This window comes from Pleurodeles waltl, chromosome 1_1, assembly GCF_031143425.1.
Source record: "Pleurodeles waltl isolate 20211129_DDA chromosome 1_1, aPleWal1.hap1.20221129, whole genome shotgun sequence".
In the NCBI taxonomy this organism is placed as follows: domain Eukaryota; kingdom Metazoa; phylum Chordata; class Amphibia; order Caudata; family Salamandridae; genus Pleurodeles; species Pleurodeles waltl.
The window spans coordinates 841,706,176-841,725,354 of record NC_090436.1 but is presented as its reverse complement, the minus strand read 5'-3'; the positions used below and the strand labels follow the sequence as shown (position 1 = coordinate 841,725,354).

At 43.3% G+C, this 19,179-nt stretch overlaps 1 protein-coding gene across 2 annotated transcripts in view; it reads right to left on the bottom strand.

Annotated features, from left to right (window-relative positions):
- Window positions 1–14,781, bottom strand: part of LOC138288004 (annexin A1-like) — a 196,537-nt gene extending 181,756 nt beyond the window's left edge. Inside the window, exons 1-2 of one of the 2 annotated variants that reach the window (XM_069229103.1) lie at window positions 14,648–14,765; window positions 9,944–10,005 (exon numbers count right to left, since the gene is read on the bottom strand). The gene's annotated coding sequence lies outside the window, so the exon portion shown is untranslated. Of the gene's footprint in view, window positions 1–9,943; window positions 10,006–14,647 lie in introns of both variants that reach the window. The other variant, XM_069229095.1, reaches the window with a different exon arrangement.
- Between the last annotated feature and the right edge of the window lie 4,398 nt (window positions 14,782–19,179).

Below are 19,179 nucleotides of genomic sequence, written 5' to 3'. Positions count from 1 at the left end.
CTTTAAAAAGCAATAAAGTGTCTTTCAAGCACAGAGTACCTGGTTTCTGGTGGGAAATCTCCTCAGAGGGCCACAGGAGAAGAGATGCGTGGAAAAAGGGGTGTGTGCGTCGTTTTCCGCTCAGCACACACAGACTTGCGTCGTTCTTTTCCACGCGGGGAAGTCGGGCGTCGTTTTCCGGCGCGCAGACAGTCTCTTTTTGTGGATCGCGAGGATTACCAGATGTCCCGGGTCTGTGCGTGGATTCTCCTGCTTATTTTCCGGCTGCGCGTCGTTCTGCGGGGCTGCGCGTCGAAGTTTCGATCTCACGGTAGGCGTCGTGTCGATTTCTCCTTGGAAGTCGGGCGGCGTTGTCCTTGCGAGGCCGTGCGTCGAAATTTTGGTCTCACGGCAGGCGTCGCGTCGATTTCTCCTTGGAAGTCGGGCGGCGTTGTCCTTGCGAGGCCGTGCGTCAAAGTTTCGCACTCATGGTAGGCGTCGCGTCGATTTCTCCTTGGAAGTCGGGCGGCTTTGTCCTTGCGAGGTTGTGCGTCGAAGTCTCGATCGTCCCGAGGGCGTCGCGTTGATCAGCGTCGGTGTGCGGCGTTTTTCTCGCCGCGAAACAAGCTGTGCGTCGAAATTTTCGGCGCACGGAGCGTCCACGTGAAAGGAAGAAGTCTTTTTGGTCCTGAGACTTCAAGGAACAGGAGGCAAGCTCTATCCAAGCCCTTGGAGAGCACTTTCACAGCCAGACAAGAGTTCAGCAAGGCAGCAGGGCAACAGCAAGACAGCAGTCCTTTGGAGAAAGCAGACAGGTGAGTCCTTTGAGCAGCCAGGCAGTTCTTCTTGGCAGGATGTAGTTTCTGGTTCAGGTTTCTTCTCCAGCAAGTGTCTGATGAGGTAGGGCAGAGGCCCTGTTTTATACTAAGTTGTGCCTTTGAAGTGGGGGTGACTTCAAAGAGTCTCTAAGAAATGCACCAAGTTCCCTTTCAGCTCAATCCTGTCTGCCAGAGTCCCAGTAGGGGGTGTGGCAGTCCTTTGTGTGAGGGCAGGCCCTCCACCCTCCCAGCCCAGGAAGACCCATTCAAAATGCAGATGTATGCAAGTGAGGCTGAGTACCCTGTGTTTGGGGTGTGTCTGAGTGAATGCACAAGGAGCTGTCAACTAAACCTAGCCAGACGTGGATTGAAGGGCACCACAAGATTTTAGGGCAAAGAAATGCTCACTTTCTAAAAGTGGCATTTCTAGAATAGTAATATTAAATCCGACTTCACCAGTCAGCAGGATTTTGTATTACCATTCTGGCCATACTAAATATGACCTCCCTGCTCCTTTCAGATCAGCAGCTGCCACTTCAACAGTGTAGGAGGGCAGCCCCAATGTTAGCCTATGAAGGGAGCAGGCCTCACAGTAGTGTAAAAACGAATTTAGGAGTTTTACACTACCAGGACATATAACTACACAGGTACATGTCCTGCCTTTTACCTACACAGCACCCTGCTCTAGGGGATACCTAGGGCACACATTAGGGATGACTTATATGTAGAAAAAGGGGAGTTCTAGGCTTGGCAAGTACTTTTAAAGGCCAAGTCGAAGTGGCAGTGAAACTGCACACACAGGCCTTGCAATGGCAGGCCTGAGACAAGGTTAAGGGGCTACTGAGGTGGGTGGCACAACCAGTGCTGCAGGCCCACTAGTAGCATTTAATCTACATGCCCTAGGCACATGTAGTGCACTCTAATAGGGACTTACAGGTAAATTAAATAGTCAATCATGGATAAACCAATCAATAGTACAATTTACACAGAGAGCATATGCACTTTAGCACTGGTTAGCAGTGGTAAAGTGCTCAGAGGTCAAAAGCCAACAACAACAGGTCAGAAAAAATAGGAGGAAGGAGGCAAAAAGTTTGGGGATGTCCCTGTCAAAAAGCCAGGTCCAACAGTTTCAAAATAGCACGGAGCGGCCCACCCAGGCTACATCCGATGGCAGGCACCCTAGTAGGTGCCTGCTTGTGCCCCGGGGGCGCTCCCTAGAGCGTAGCTTGCCCCTGGGGCATACTAGGAGCGTGCTCGCTCCGTTCTTCTTCCTGAAGGTGCCCCAGAGGCACAAGTTGCAACGCATCCCCGACGTGCTCGGAATTTCAGTGAAGCCCAGGTTGTGGCGGTGAATCTTCACATGACAACACGCCCTGCAACACGCCGGGCCACTCACAGACCCCGGGTCACGCCAGTGATGCTCCTACAGTTGTTGAGCGCTTCCAAGTGCTGTAGGAACAACAGGGAAGTGTTTCAAAGCAGACACAGCAGAGCGCCCCTCCTGGTGCACAGCACAATTTTAGTGAAGAGCCTTCAAGGAGCTATGAAGCAAAAATCAAGCACTCCTTGTCCTTCCCGTAGTTGCAGGGGTCAGGGGCCACAGCACCCTGCCCCTGGGGAACAAAGCTTCAGAGAAAAGGCCCACAGGTGGAAAGGGTCCAAAAATAGGCCAGCGCAAAGAGGATGCAAGCAAGTGGTAGTCATTTACAGTGACCAAGCAGGCCACAGGTCAGCACAGCAGCAGCAGTCCATGGCGGTCCCTGGTGAGTCATTCCAGCGTTCTGTGTCCGGTTCCAAGATGATTCAAAGAGTCTCCAAATTGTGGGGAAAATTCCCCTGTACTCATACTCAGTCCTTACAGTGTTTTACAATGGTGGGGAGAGGAGGTTCCAAGCAGTTACAACTGGTTCTGTGAGTGCCCCCTCTCTCCTCCAGCACAGGCTCCAAACATCAGTGGGGGGTAAACGACCCTGTTGTGTGAGGCCAGGGCACAGCTTTTACAAATGTAGGTGTGCCCGCCTCTCCCTTCTCTCAGCCCAGGAAGACTATTCAGTATGCAGATGCACCTCTGTGACAACTCAACCTCCCTGTGTACAGGCTGTCTGAAAAGTATGCACACAGCCTCAACTGTCACTCTGCCCAGGCATGGATTGGAGTCAAGCTGCAAAACAAAGAAATGGGAACTTCTAGAAGTGGCATTTCTGTATTAGTAATAAAAAATACACCCACGCCAGTAAGCAGCATTTATTATCACCATCAAAACCATACCAAACATGCCTATGTTACCCATCATAAATCAGACACATAAGGCAGGGCATTTCTAATGCAATCCTATGAGAAGGCAGCACTCACATCAGTGAGACACCAAGTTAGGCTGTTTGTCACTACCAGGACAGGCACGCAACCTGGCAGATGTCCTGCCTTTACACACATGGCACCCTGCCCATAGGGTTAGCTAGGGCCTCCCTTAGTGGTGACTTGCATGTAGTAAAAGGGGAGTTCTGGGGCTAGCAAGTAAATTTAGATGCCATGTCCCTGTGGCAGAAAACTGCGCACACAGGCCCTGCGCTAGCAGGCCTGATACAGGTTTGAAAGTCTACTTCAGTGGGTGGCGCAAGCAGCGCTGCAGGCCTACTAGTAGCGTTTAATTTACAGGCCCTGGGTATAGAGATACCACTGTACAAGGGACGTAAAGGTAAATTAAATTTGCCAATTAGGTATAAGCCAATCATACCAACTTTAGATGGGAGAGCACCTGCACTTTAGCACTGGTCAGCAGTGATAAAGTGCTCTGGGTCCTACAGCCAACAGCGATATGTCAGAAAAAATAGGACGCAGGAGGCAAAAAGACTGGGGATGACCCTGCATAAAAAAAAAAAACAACAGGTATTGTTCTGGCTTATATTTTGTGTTCTCTTGTTTCTGAGTAATCCTCTCTAAAGCGCTATAATGACAGTGAAACACATGCCAGGGGTTGCTTTTGTTCATTCCAGGTTGGCTTGGATGGTATTTTACTAAAGCTATAACACTGCGCATATAGTGTTAAAATGCTTCGCACTGTCATAATTAGATGCTTAAAGCCTTTGTTAAGAGACATTTGTGCTCAACCTAAGTTTGGGAACTTCCCAGAGTTCTCTGTTTCTTTTTTTCATAATTTATGCAGCACTTTAAGCCTGAATGGGTGTTGTTTTGACTTGTACTGTGTGCTCCTTTGTGTCTGGACAAAGCTAAACCACTCAGAAGAGCTATAATGATAACAAAACACAAAACAGGGTTTGCTTTTATTCATTCTAGGTTGGCTTGGATAATATTTTATCAATCCAAAGCTGTAATACTGTGCGCAGAGTGTCAAAAGGTTTTTGTCATTTTACTGCTTAGCATGGATAGCATCATACAAATTCTATGCTTAAAGTCTTTGCTGTAGAAGTGGCAAAATACTTTGTCCCTTTCTAGCTCAGTGTAGGTGGCTATGTGCTAAACCTCTGCTTACAAACTGCTAGAAAAACAGACATTTAGGGTGAGCAGATTCAGAGTGTTGCTGGTGTTGAGGGTGCTCTATATAGGAGCTGCTCTCCACCTAAACTTGGGAACTGTCCAGAGTCCTTGGCTTCTTTTTTGCATAATATGTGCAGCACTAAAAGACTGTAAGGGTATTGTTTTGACTTGTACTAAGTGCTCCTTTGTCCCTAGACAAAATAAACACTCTGAATAGCTAAAATGATAGCAAAGCATGTGTCAGGGGTTGCTTTTATTCATTTCAGGTTGGCTTGGATGGTATTTTATCAATCCAAAGCTAGAATACTGTGCCTGGAGTGGTTAAAGGCTTTGGTCATTCTGGGCCGTATTTATACTCCGTTTGCGCCGAATTTGCGTCGTTTTTTTCGACGCAAATTCGACGCTAAACTAACGCCAACTAACGCCATATTTATACTATGGCGTTAGAGGCGTATAGCGCCAAAGTTCCCGGAATGTGCGTCATTTTTTAGCGTGAACCCCTTCCTTGCGTTAATGATATGCAAGGGAGGCGTTCCCGTCTAAAAAATGACTCCCAGGCCTTTACGTGGTATTTATACTCCCGGGCAAAAGAGACGCCCGGGAGTGGGCGTGGCTAAAAACGGCGCATTTGCGCCGCTTTTTAACGCCTGGGTCAGGCATGGCGTTAAGGGACAAGTGGGCTCAAAATGAGCCCAGAGTGCCCTCCCCTGCCCCCAGGGACCCCCCCTGCCACCCTTGCCCACCCCAGGAGGACACCCAAGGCTGGAGGGACCCACCCCAGGGACATTCAGGTAAGTTCAGGTAAGTATTTTTTTATTTTTTTTTAATAATTTTTTTTGGCATAGGGGGGCCTGATTTGTGCCCCCCCTACATGCCACTATGCCCAATGACCATGCCCAGGGGACAGAAGTCCCCTGGGCATGGCCATTGGGCAAGGGGGCATGACTCCTATCTTTACAATGATAGGAGTCATGTTGATGGGGGATGGGCGTCGTTAAAAAATGGCGCAAGTCGGGTTAAGACGATTTTTTTGCCTCAACCTGACTTGCCCCATTTTAAGACGCCCTAACGTCATTTTTGACCAACGCCGGCGCTGCCTGGTCTACGTGTTTTTTTTCCACGCACACCAGGCAGCGCCGGTCTGCTTGCGCCGGCTAACGCCATTCCATAAATACGGCGCCCGCATGGCGCTTCAGAATGGCGTTAGACGGCGCAAAATTTTTTGACGCTAAACTGCGTTAGCGCAGTTTAGCGTCAAAAAGTATAAATATGGGCCTCTGCATCTTGGTGTGGCTTGCACTGTGCTAATCCTATGCTGAAAGACTTTGCTTTGGAAATGGCAAAATACTTTGTCCCTTTCTAGTTCAGTGTGGATGACACTGTGCTAAATCTGTACTTAAAAACTTTGCTAGAAAGCAGACTGTAGGAGCGTTCTATTCATTGGGTAATGTTGTGATGTAATGTGGAATGGAGAGGAATAAAAGTTCCAGAGGTTGGTTGTTGTTATGTTGTCAGTCAGCTGGAGGTAATAATTGTTCACTTAATAAAAAAGATTTAACTCACTTGCCATTGTGAGTTACTACACAGGCATTTGAGGCAAGCAGTTTTAGAGTGTCGCTGATGCTGAGGGTGTTCCATACAGGAGCTGCTCTTCACCTAAACTCAGGAACTACCCATAGTTCCCTGCTTCTTTTTTTGCATAATTTGTGCAGCACTTTAAACTTGAAAGGGTATTGTTATGACTTATACTAGGTACTCCCTTACGTCTGGACAAAGCTAAACCTCCCTGAAGAGCTATAATGATAGCAAAACATGTGTGTGGGTTGATTTATTCATTCCAGGTTGGAGTGGGTGGTATTTTACCAATCTACAGCTGTAATACTGTGACTGGGGTGTTAAAAGGTTTTTGTCATTTCACAGCTCAGCACAGATAGCACTGTGCTAATCCTATGCTTAAAGATTTTTTGTGGTAGAAATGCCAAAATACTTTGGCCCTCATTCTGACCTTGGCGGGCGGCGGAGGCCGCCCGCCAAAGTCCCGCCGTCAGGTTACCGTTCCGCGGTCGAAAGACCGCGGCGGTAATTCTGACTTTCCCGCTGGGCTGGCGGGCGGTCTCCTTCAGACCGCCAGCCAGCCCAGCGGGAAAGAGGCTTCCACGATGAAGCCGGCTCGGAATCGAGCCGGCGGAGTGGAAGCTGTGCGACGGGTGCAGTTGCACCCGTCGCGTATTTCACTGTCTGCGCAGCAGACAGTGAAATACATGTAGGGGCCCTCTTACGGGGGCCCCTGCAATGCCCATGCCAGTGGCATGGGCACTGCAGGGGCCCCAAGGGGCCCCGTGACCCCCCCTACCGCCATCCGGATCTCGGCGGTCCGACCGCCGGGATCTGGATGGCGGTAGGGGGGGTCAGAATCCCCGCGGCGGTGCAGCAAGCTGCGCCGCCGCGGAGGATTCAATGGGGCCGCGGTACACTGGCGGGACCCCGCCAGTGGTGCCGGTCCGACCGCGGCTTTACCGCCGCGGTCGGAATCCCCATTGAAGCACCGCCGGCTTGTCGGCGGTGCTCCCGCGGTCCTCCGCCCTGGCGGTCAAAGACCGCCAGGGTCAGAATGAGGGCCTTTGTCTCTTTCTAACTTGTTGTGGATGGCACTGTTCTAATCCTATGCTTAAAAACTGTGCTAGTAAGACAGATATTTGAAGTGTTGCTAGTGTTGAGGGTGCTTTATACATGAGCTGCTCTCCACCTTAACACTGGGAACTACTCAGAGTTCACTACTTCTTTTTTGCATAATTTATGTGGCACTTTACCCCTTAAAGGGTATTGTTTTCCCTTGTACTGGGCACTCCTTGTGGCTGGACAAAGAAAACCTCTCTGTTGAGTTGCATTGATAGTAAAACATGTGTCAGGGGTTGCTTTTATTCCTTCTAGATTGGCTTGGATGGGATTTTACAAATCCAAAAATGCATTATTGTGCCTGGAGTGGTAAACGGCCTTTGCCATTTTACACCTTGGTTTGGATAGCACTCTGATAATTCTATGCTTACAGACTTTGCTGTAGAGATGGCAAAAGACTTTGGGGCATACTTATAAGAGGTTTGGGTAGCAGCTGCACAACACAATGTGGTACATGCATGTCGTAAACCTCTAAGACAGATTTATGAACCTATGCAAAGCCTCTTTGTGTGGCTCTGAGTGACATCATAAATGTGGAATAGCTCAACGCAGCGTAAATGTCTGCATTGCACTATTTTGCAAGTAGGCATTCCATGGTCATTGCGGTGATGTTTCCCACACAACACACATGAATTTTTACACATTCACAGACTTACAAGAACTTGTAAACCTAGGAATGCACCAAAATCTTATGCCTCCCCATGAGAGGCATAATGAAGAGAAATCTCTTTATTTTTCTTCTTTCTATGTGTGCTACAATCCGCAGCACACATAAAAAGAGAAAACACCTCTCAGAGTTGTTTTGGTGCAGGAAGGTTCCACTTTCTGCACAAAAATAATCCTGTATGAAACACAGGCACCTTTGCACCACAATACAAATGTGCCTGCATGGGTACCAGACAGCCCATAGTATGCCAGTTCAGGAGACAGGAATGAACCGTATTTCTTTCTATATGGTGCATTTCTACCCTTTCTTAATCGTGCTGTGCAACACACTGAAATGAACTACCTGGTACTGCTTTGACATATATATGCCACTTTGCCCCTTTCTAGCTCAGTGTGAATGGCACTGTGCTAAACCTATGCTTTAAAACTTTACTAGAAAAACAGACATTTAAGGTGAGCAAGTTTAGAGTGTTGCTGGTGATGTGGGTGCTCTATACAGGAGCTGTTCTCCACCTAAACTTTGGAACTACCCAGAGTTCTCTGCTTCTTTTTTGCATAATTTATGCAACACTGTAAGCTTTAAATGGTGTTCTTTTGACTTATATTGGGTGCCCCCTTGTGTCTGAACCAAGCTCTCTGAAAAGCTATAATGATAGCGAAACATGGGCCCTTGGACTGAACAGAAATGTGAATAAAAGATGAAGGGTGCAACTGATCACCCTCATGCACAACAGAAAAAAAATAAAACTGAGTTTGCTTGTACACTCTCTTGAAACCTTTACAACTGCGGGCCAGTCTAAAATTTCATAAACAGGCAAAACGTGTCATTGACTGGCACTTTCACCACCAAATGTTCCTCCTGCAGGATGTTTCAAAACATGACTTGCACCGTCACCCATTCAATGGATAAAAAAGCCTGGCCCAATGCTCCTTTCTCTAAATATTCTGTATTGTTTGGTTCTTAATTTGTGTTTATTCTTTTTTATATTTGTGAAAGGCATGTGGTAAGCTAACATTTATGGTTAGTAAAGCTAGATTATTAGGTGAGTAAAGAAGTTGTCAATGGCGTAGTGCCTGATCTGTACTCAATGCTACAAAGGGGGATGACGCTTTGAAATGAAAAATATAGAACATAACTCTTTAATGAGCATGCAAGTAATGTCACGAGTGTGTATTGGCTCCTCGTTGGGAAATGTGAGGTAGCTTTTCGAGGCCTGAAACTTTTTTAAGGTCTAAAACCCTGCCTACAGTAGCATTCTAAATCATCTCCAGTCAGTGCGGAGGAAGGCAGAGACGTTAAAGCAACCTGAGCTCATTACACAAGTCAACCTGAAAACAGCAGGATATTATTTGTCTCGTCTTGTCTTTGCAGGCGTGGGTGCAACTGACAATTTTCAATAGTTTCCTGTGACTCAGACAGGGTGGGGCACATATGTTCAGTCTACAGTTTTTTGAGCTATTGTATTTCAATGTGACCGATCTAACTTCACCGCATTGTTCAGTGGGTGTGATCTTCAGAATATCAAAAACAGGAGTGTTTCCTTTCAATCCCTGCGCGAACATATGTCTCTTCTGGTTCACAGTCTGAGCACTGACTATGATTATTTGCTTAAAAATTATGGCAATTGAATACTTTTAAGCATGAGATTGTGAGCTGCCTAGCCTCGTCACAGCGATTGATCATGCTTAAAGAAATAATATTATCTATAACCAATGCATCATATATAAACAGAAGCCCACATCGAAAAACAAAGGGCCTAGGTAGCAAGTTATTTTCAATTATAAGTTACTCTTACCATAAACAATAGCAGGTTTAACAGCCTCTAAGCGTTGGTCTAGCAGATGTAAATCCATTTACTTGCACCCCCTCCACCAGCCTTTTCCTGGCTGGATAGGCTGGCGGGAAATGAAACATAATCCGAAGGGTAGCGCAGCTACCCTGGCGGATGGTGTTTCAACCCGCCGCCAGGCTGCCTGACGGCGGGAGCCTGGAGGTGGGTGACGGCTGCCACTGGCGGCCGTCACCATGTCCATAATATGGCAGTTTGGCCTGCCATGCCGGCTGGCGGCTTCAGACGCCACTGCCGGCGTGGCGGGCCGAACCGCCATGTTCAAAATGAGGGCCTATGTCTTCCCTTAGTCTGCTAAATTGAGAGTTCATCAGAGACATTTTCTGCTGCATTACAAGAATGATAAGGACTAAAAATTAACAGCCATCCTTGGTGATTTCTAGAGGAAACATGAAAACAAAGCTTACGGTCTCTCATATTTGTCAATGCCTTTTAACTACAGAGTAAAGAGTCTTTGACCTTAAAGTAGATCCCAAGTTGTCTGGAGCATGAGAAAGATTTGGTCCAGATTGTCTTCGCCCCTAGAAAATAAGATTTAATGTTTTTTTATTTATTATTTCCATACTTTGTGTACATTTATATCCATCTGGTGAAATTACCAAACTTTGGAGAAGCCATTTTTACCTAAAGCAAAGTAATGTGAATTATTACAAGAATGATTAATAGCAGATTTGAATTTGTACCCGCCTCTTCATTCTGGGCCAGTTTATGGTCTTTCATTGAGTCAGAATCTAATGTTAGGAAGAAAAGAGTTTGCTTTACTGTAAAATTAAACTATGACATTGTGAACCTTCTCCGTGTTATCCCTTGTTGTAGTAAATCGACTCGACCGGTTATTTTTCTATGCATTCTATTATTTCTTGTTGTAAGCACTTCTAAACTTCAAAGCAAATTCAAAACATCCAGACGTAATACAGATCAGTGTGATTCAATAAGTTTACAGAAGTGCAAGAGTTAAGCTTCATGCGAATGAAAACATCATAGCATTGCTATACTCTCTGCAAATGAACCCTAGAGTTAAATTAGGCAGCAGTTGCTTTAAAGCAATACATTAACCAAGACCAAATCATTTTGTTTGGAAACACTTTTTTGTCACAGGTTCATTTAAAAGAGGTTTGAATTAACTAACAGTTGATTCAAGGGAGGTGGCCTCAAAGTGCAAACAGAGGCCTACTACGTGCGTGCATACTCTTTATAACTCACGAACAACCATCCCTGAGAAGTAGGGAAGCGTTTTTACCCCAGAAGTGATGTCCATCGCATCCTTCGAGGAAAATAAGTAATTTGAAGATAAAAATTTAACAACTTTCCTAGTAAAGGAAAAAACACCACGATCCTGTCTGATCTAATGTTGCAATGCCTATAAAATGGTCACCAATCCCATTGCGGTAGGGCAATTACATCTATGTGAAACTGTGCTCACATTCAGCATTTTCTCCGGAAGCACATTGACACTTTAAGGAATATAGGCTTTACATTCTCATGGTTAGATGCCATCAGTGATCCATAATCTGCAGGATGGCTGCTACAACTATATCTTCTGCTATTGCCTTTTGTTGCCAAGAACAAAGAAGGTGAAGGTTCATAAATTTAGCATATCCATCCAATCTCAGCATGGCTGCCTGACTGTTGGTACCTTCCATCTCCAGGAGAATGTGAGTCCTGAAGAAGGGCAACTTAACAAAGTATAAATGTTTGGTATCTATAGATCATGAACTTGTAAATCACAATAAACCATGAAATTGTTAGAATGAGATCACTCATTTGGAAGCAATTGTGATTTATAAGTTGGTTGTAAGTATAATTAAGTGATTCAACACTTAAGTTTATCTAAACTGTGCAGAATGAGACACAGATTGCTGATTGTGCTTGCTCCACTGATTGACAGCACAGGGAACATAGAACACAGATGCTTGGAAATGTAATTGAATTCTTTGGGTATAACATACATAAACAAACCAAATGGGCTTAACTTTTGTATAATGCATGCACACAACGTCTCACATTATACTTGTACATATGAGCACACACAGCATGTTTCTACTGATGTCTATTTCCCCAATGTCCGCCGGACGCATACATGCTCCTGCACTTACAGACCAAAAATGTATGAGCATCAATGGACACAGACCAAACTATAAATAACCCTTAGCAGCTATTGGATGGAATGTTCTGTTTTCAAAATTGTTAGGAATAATCTTGGTTTAGAGTTTTCTTTGTGGCAGGTTTCTGATTGACTTGTATGAGCCTGTGACTATGCTGTAAAATTTTAATTTATTGCATGTCTTTAGCTACTGCACTCGGCTTATATTTAACTGTTGATCAGTGAGCACACATTATTTTGCGAAGCCAGCTCAGGGTGATGTACTTTGTGGACACAGGGTGATGATCTGCACCTGGGCACCACAATATCATGTGCAGTACGGGAGCAGTAATAATGCACCTCCAGGCAGCACTGTATGCTGCACCTCAGGGATATCTGAATAATGTGCCTCATGACAAAATAATTTACTTCAGAGGAGCATGAATCACTTGCCTCGGAGGAGTACTGAGAGATGTGCCTCAGAGCACTGAATGCTGTGCACCAGGGGAACAGTAGGAGTTGTACATCAGGGAAGCATTGCATGATGTACAGATTAGGGCCACCATTGTGCTTGCATTATAGAGGGTCGAAGCAAAGCACAATGGAGGCATTGAATGATGTACATTTGGGGCATGAGAAATGCACAACAGGATACACACTGATGTGCAGTAAGTAGGCACAAGATGATGCTCACATGTTGTCAAAGTCCTGTGTGAGAAGGAAGCATCTTAGCCAAGCCTACATCTTTCTATGCATTCTGAGATTTGTAGAGTATCCCCTTCCAAATGCTGCACTATACATTTGAGAACACAAACCCAGGAATATCAAGGATTATTAATCTATCGCACCTAGCTTTTTAAGGAGGCAATGAGCCACATTTCCACTGCTTTTCGTGGTGTATTTGAGTGATTAGTATAGCAAATCCTGATGTAATTTGTGATAAATATATATTCACAATACCCTTTTTTGTATAGACACCCATGTACACTGATAACACATAGGACCACACCTACCGATTTACACAACTCACACACTAGCAATCCACTTCTAATGGGTGGTCCAATATCACAGCCAATGTTATGTGGCTGAAGGAGTCACATATGACTTGGGTCATTTGGCAGCGAGGCGCATAGATGTGTGAAAGAAATGTGTAAAACAACATGCATTTCCTCCTTATGGTACTGAACGATTGACTTGTTTTTGGTTAGCTGCTTAAACATTTTCTCTGCATGGTCAGTGTTTGCATCTCAATATCCATTCTATGTTTTCAAGTTCACATTTCACTTATTATTATGATCACATACAGTGTACCTTTGTACCTTTGTAAGATGTGCAAAGTAGTTGTGAATCAGTTTTGGTGAATAATATCACAGACATAAGAAACCTGGAACCTAGAGTGGTTATTTAGATCCAAGCTCAACTCTTTTTATAATTTGGTTGGCGCTATGTACACTTTGAATCCATAAGTGTATGCAGTTTTACTGTGTCACAGATCACAAATCAGATAAAATGACAAAAGATATGTTAGCAAAAAGCTCTGGTGGTAAATGTGCAGATAGAAATACAAAAATCGTGCAACCCAAATACCATGTGGTAGGCACTCTATCAAATCTTTGGAGAGACAATCCACAAGTAAGACCCCATGCTAATGTTGTGTCTATGGTCTGGTTTTACCTCAGAATTTTCCACTGAGGTTTAATAAGTGCAGTCTGTGATATTACAGCTTGGGTTAGTTTACCGGTTATCTGGATGTCGGCTGTGAGTCCATCGAACAGCTAGAGCTGTCCTGTTAGTGGTATAAACACTAATGTGCTTAGATTATTTACAGTTCAATCATGTATATTGAGTTGCGACCCTGCTCTTCCCTTATGTCATGCGAGGACCTGGCCAGTCTCCAAATTTGCTCAGAGAATACACGGAGGGGGTTCAGTCCTTTCAAACTACTGTGGCCCTTACATGACAGAGCTGTCTACCTATCTTGCAGGGGAGCCGCACTACGATGCTGTCCCCTCTATGTCACCCTGCAGATGACGTGGCCAGCTGAAGTATCCGCCTGCCCGCAATATCTATTTGTGCATCTCTGTAACTTGTTTTTTAGAAGCCAAAAAAACTGCAATCCAAAACAACACATTGCTTTATGATCACAGCCTGGCCCAGATTTCTTTTAACAAGTATGCTGTCCTGACAAGTCGGAAAAAAAGCATACTGTTTAGCACATCTTTCCACAACAACAATGTGAAGAAACCATCTTAATGATGATCGTGGCGCAATGCGATGATAGAAAAGTTAGACTATCTTTTCTGACATCCAAAGGGAACAAAATGAAATAGTATTACTATTACAACGACCGCAAACATCAGGCGAGTTTATTTTATAAGAAAATGTGCCCTAAAATGGCATTGGTTCCCTAGTGAGCCTTGTGCTAACAAAAATAGTAGGTACAGCAGCAAACGCATCACATTTTTTATAATAAAGGCATGAAAAACAGTTGGATTCATTGCATGTTTGAGCGTTTCAGGCATTACAACTACCAAGTTATAACAGAAATACACTGCAAGGTCACTGGTCTCTTCAAATGCAAACGACTAAGTCTTTGAACAAAATATCAAGTCCAAACTATTGTGCGGATAAAACACTGTGTCAAGAATCTGGAGGACAAGAATGTCGTAAAGGTACATTTCTATGGGAAAGCAAATATTTACTATACTTAACTCAACATATAAGTACTTTGACTATATATATATATATATATATATATATATATATATATATATATATATATATTTCGTCAAGGTATGTAGATGTGGAGTTAAGACTAGTAAATGTATACTTACCTATTTGCACTTACCTTCTCGATATTTTGATCCGCGATATTTTTGACATAATATTCTGTCAAACAATATTTTTGTCATTAAAATTCTGTCCGTTATTAGAACAACTGCACATTCACCGAGAGGATGTCGAGAGTGTGACTAAAAGCGTATTGTATTGTAAAACGTAGTACTGTGTGTGTTTTTTGTTTTAAATCGGGGTAAAAACTATATTAATTAATTAAAAGATAGCCAATAAATAAAACTTACCGCTGGTCTATGGAAATGCAAAATCGTGCAGTGCACACTGGAAGCCGCCAAACAGGAAAAGAATGCTCTAGGCTTGCATCTTTATAGTGTTATTGAGCAGCCACACCTAGGGCTGGAACAAAATGCGTTCCACTGTACCCGTCTGACGGCACTTGTCAGGCAGGGATCATAAACCACTCCTTGCAGGAGGCTGGGAGTTCAAGGGCTCACTATTCTAAAACAATATTAGTTCAGTTCTCAATGCTGAATCGATCCATCTGGGTTTCAGAAAACTCCTGAAACCCGATCTGTTCTTTCCCAAAAATAGATTCCCTGTCAGGGACACCATATGAAGGATACTCAATATAATTTTTTGGAATCCTGTTAGACTCAAACTACCTTTTCGTAGAGACTGGTAGTTTTATTTATTTATTTACTATTTACATAGTTATACCCATACCAAAATATCATTAAAACAACTTAAAACCAAACAATGGGGTGACCCTTAGAAAGGGAATATCAACAGAGGTATTCACTGGGCAGCTATTCATAACCTGGTAAAAACAAAAGATAAGGAAAGTCATCCTTTTTGATATTTTAAAAATAATCGATTCTCGCTTGAAAGGAGTACTGCTACTGACCTCATACATTTACAAAGCTATAGAGGAGTGCTGTGTATTCTTTCTGCACTCAACCAGTATTATGGGGCATATAGAAATAATTTGTGCAGAAAGCTTAAATTTATAGCCTTAGTCCCTATACTCTTGCCCCAGCGGTTACCTCCCAACTCAGGAGTTATTTATGAATGTAGGCATGCATGTATTTATGTTTGCATACTTGATCAAAAACAGGCATAAAGTAAACAAATAATAGGAGCGGTAACTACTTTGTGGATGGTTGTTTGATGTATTGTTATGTAAAATTTTAAATGGTAAATCTTCAACTTTTTCTTAAATTGCACCAACATTTGGACGGTCCCAATGGACACTGGGATGCTATTCTAGATCCCAGGTGCCTAGATGTAAAAGGACTTTTTTATATTTTACATTTCACAATCTGCTGTCTGATGGTGTCCTGGCTGTGGATGTGCTGAAATCCACCAGAGATGGTGAGCTTGTTTGAAGGATAAGTGGGAGAGTTGATTATTATGGCTGCGTAAATGTTGCATCTGGTTTTGAAGATGATACAGGCCAGCAAGTGGAGCCAATGGAGGTCCATAAAGATGGGGGTGATGTGATCATAGTTGTTCCAGCCCTGGATGAAACGCACTGCATCCTATAGGATGACCTTAAGAGAGGAAGTACAAATGTCCTTTCGATTCAGAATTAAGCCATAGTGCAACCTTATGAATGTTGTCTACAGCAATGATGAATAACAGTCATCAAAAACAATTATGTCTTGGCAAGTAAATCTCCAGAGATAAAATATGGCCTATTACAAATTGCATTCTGCCCCATCAAAAACAATTATGTCTTGGCAAGTAAATCTCCAGAGATAAAATATGGCCTATTACAAATTGCATTCTGCCCCATGTTACCATCTACTGAAGTTCCCAGGAAAGGTTTCAAGGTTTTAAGTAAGGAACACAAAAATGGTTTCCTTGCTATGCTAATATGGGAATAACAGAGGACTAGTAATTTGTGAATGAGAGCCAACATATAGTGCAATTAAATGAGTTTGCCCTATTTTTGAACTGGGCATCATGTTGCTTGTATTCAAACTTTTCCTCCAAATCTACTTCCAGATAGTAGTAGTGTGGGACCCTTTCTATGCTATTGTTACTTAGATAGCAAGATCCCTTGCTCAGTTACTTTCACCCAATGACCACTACTTTTGCCAATTTTGGATTAATTTCCATACAGCACTGATGAAAATATCCTGTTGCATCGCCAGTAATCATTGTAAGCTAAATGGACATTATTATCCACTTGTTTTAACACAGTAATTTCTGCATAACCTACCTTGGGGGAAAGTAATGGACTGACTCCAGTAACTTGCCCAGGTCTGCCTCATAGAGATCAAATAACATTAGCGCTAGGACTCTCCATTGGTTTAATTCATGGATTGCTCAAATCCATAAAGAAGGTTCTCTTTTGAGCCCCAGTTTAATTCTTACCTATGTGTAATGTAAAAGCAGTACCAGATAGTGACTGCTCACAACAACATCTTTGTCATTTTTCATTCTGTAAGCTTCTGTGGTATCCTTCTCATGTCCACACTATCAGAATTTAACCTAAAATAAATGAAACATGCATTAAGTGGAGTCCGAGGGTGGCAGGGTGTGGCAGAGTGCTTTCTGAAGAAAGATAAGATGTTATCAAGTATACTAAAACCAGGTTTGAAACCTGCTTGGCAATAGAAGATCAAACTGCCTTTAATTGTGCAGTTTTCCAGTTGTTTTTACAGATACCTAGTATAATGTCTTGAATCTATTCCTATCGGGCCTATTATTTGATAATTTGCCAGGTCCGTGTAATCCTTTTTGTACAACTACAGCATTATCAAACCTCTACATGTTTCTGATAAAATATTAAAACCTGGCAGTCACAGTAATAGAATGGAACTAATTGGTCCAATATTTTAGGCACATTTACTAACACTGTACACTGGTTTGCATCACAAAACTGATGCATACTGCCTCAAAGTGTTGTTTTGGGATTTACCTTCCAGTGCAAATCCTGATTTACACAATAATGGAACTATCAATGAGCTACTTTGCATCAAGCAGGGAGTTCCATGGGTAGTATGTGGGTGTTCCCATGCAACCACCTATGGATTTGGATGCAAAGCCCTAACTTCTAAAAAAGGTAGAAAAGGCGAAACACCAAAATGTAACACCTCCTCAAGGTAGGCTTAGAGTTTGCAAAACCTTTCAAACTTTGCTTTGTGCTGCATTGACCAGCAAGAAGAGTGACAAAAGTGTTAAACAATGGGGCATATTTAGAAGAAAGTGGCACACCATAGATGATGCACCACTTTTCTTGTGTCCCAGCACCTAACAACACCATGATTGCACCGTATTTACAATACGGCGCACCATGGCAGCCATTAGCACAATAGTGTTAACATTTTTGATGCTATTGTGGTGCTTTGCTACACTAGCGTCAACAAGTTTGAGGCTAGTGCAGCAAAGCACAGGGATGCCCATTGAATTTGAGGGGGGTGTCATTTTTGTCATTTTAACACCTCCTCTGAGCAGGCGTTAAAAAATGACGGAAAAAAATAGCACAATGAAATGTTGTAAATTTTACTGCACCATTTTGGTTTCGGGTCTCCCTGCACCAGAAAGCCTCTCTTGCATACATAATGCCTGATGCTGGCATATTGTGGCACAGGAGGTTGCAAAGTGGCGCAACAAAAGCATTGCGCCACTTTGTAAATATGGCCCAGCAGAAAAGCCCCCTAAGCACGGCCTTATCATCAAAAAAGTGATGCAGTGGTGGCGCTAAGGTGGTGCACGGGGCTTGTAAATATGCCCAATGTCTAAGCATAATATTTTGCACTGAAAGCTATCTTAAATTGCCTTACTTCCCTAGTCAATACCCTTTTCTCATCACTTTAGGCCATTGTAAAACATTGCTAGTTCTGGAGATCAAAGGAAAGGAAAATGCTTGTCCTCACACCCAAAAGGATATCATCAGCAATCACCAACAATAAGGTTTACAGAATGTACTTTTTGCTGATGATGTTGTTTTGCATTGTAAGACTGTGCCATCATTTCCAAGACGAGCCATTTAAGGAACCAGGATCTCACATATGCTCCATGGGAAAACATGTAGGTCGGAGCACTGCCTTTTTTCCCAAGCTATGATAATTTGATCTGGAAGTGACACACCTAGTGCAGTTAATTGTATCTTAGCCATCAGTAAATCTTTGCAGGTGGGTATCTTCCCTTCACATCGCGTTGATCTCTTGTTGACATTATTAGCCACGACTATTTGGAAAACAGACAAGCTGAATTGCTGGTTTTATTTAACTGAATTTGATGGCTACATTCCATATTTTTCAGAATATAAAACTCATGGACGCTCGAACCAATTCCAAAGAGGTGAACATAGAAATCCAAAGTTTCATGCCTTCAAGGCGAGGAGTGAGAGAATGGTTTTGGGATATCCAAAAAAAACTGCCATTTAAGGCAGAGAACTCAAAGGTATGGAGGAAATTAAGCACCTCTGAGCAATTTGTCATGTTTCTGCATCAGGATGCTATTCTCTGGAATTTTAGAATGGTCATGTAGCCCATTAAGAATATATTTGTCATTTGCAGTAATTAGAGCTGAAAATAAAGTCCCTGGAAAGAATTGAAAGAACCTCACGGAATTACAACTTATGAATGTTCATCAAACTAACCTTTCAGCCATGGGTTTCTTTCCTGCTATTGCAGAATTAGATAGTTGACCAGCATTAATTCTAAAGTCAATGATTTTAAGCTCCATCTCCCTACCAAGAGTTCCAGAGCAAAAGGAACCCAAAGATCTAAGGGCTATAGTTATCAGAGAGTTGCGTCACTTTTGCATCACACAACGAGCAGCAAGAGTGGAGCAACTCTTAAGG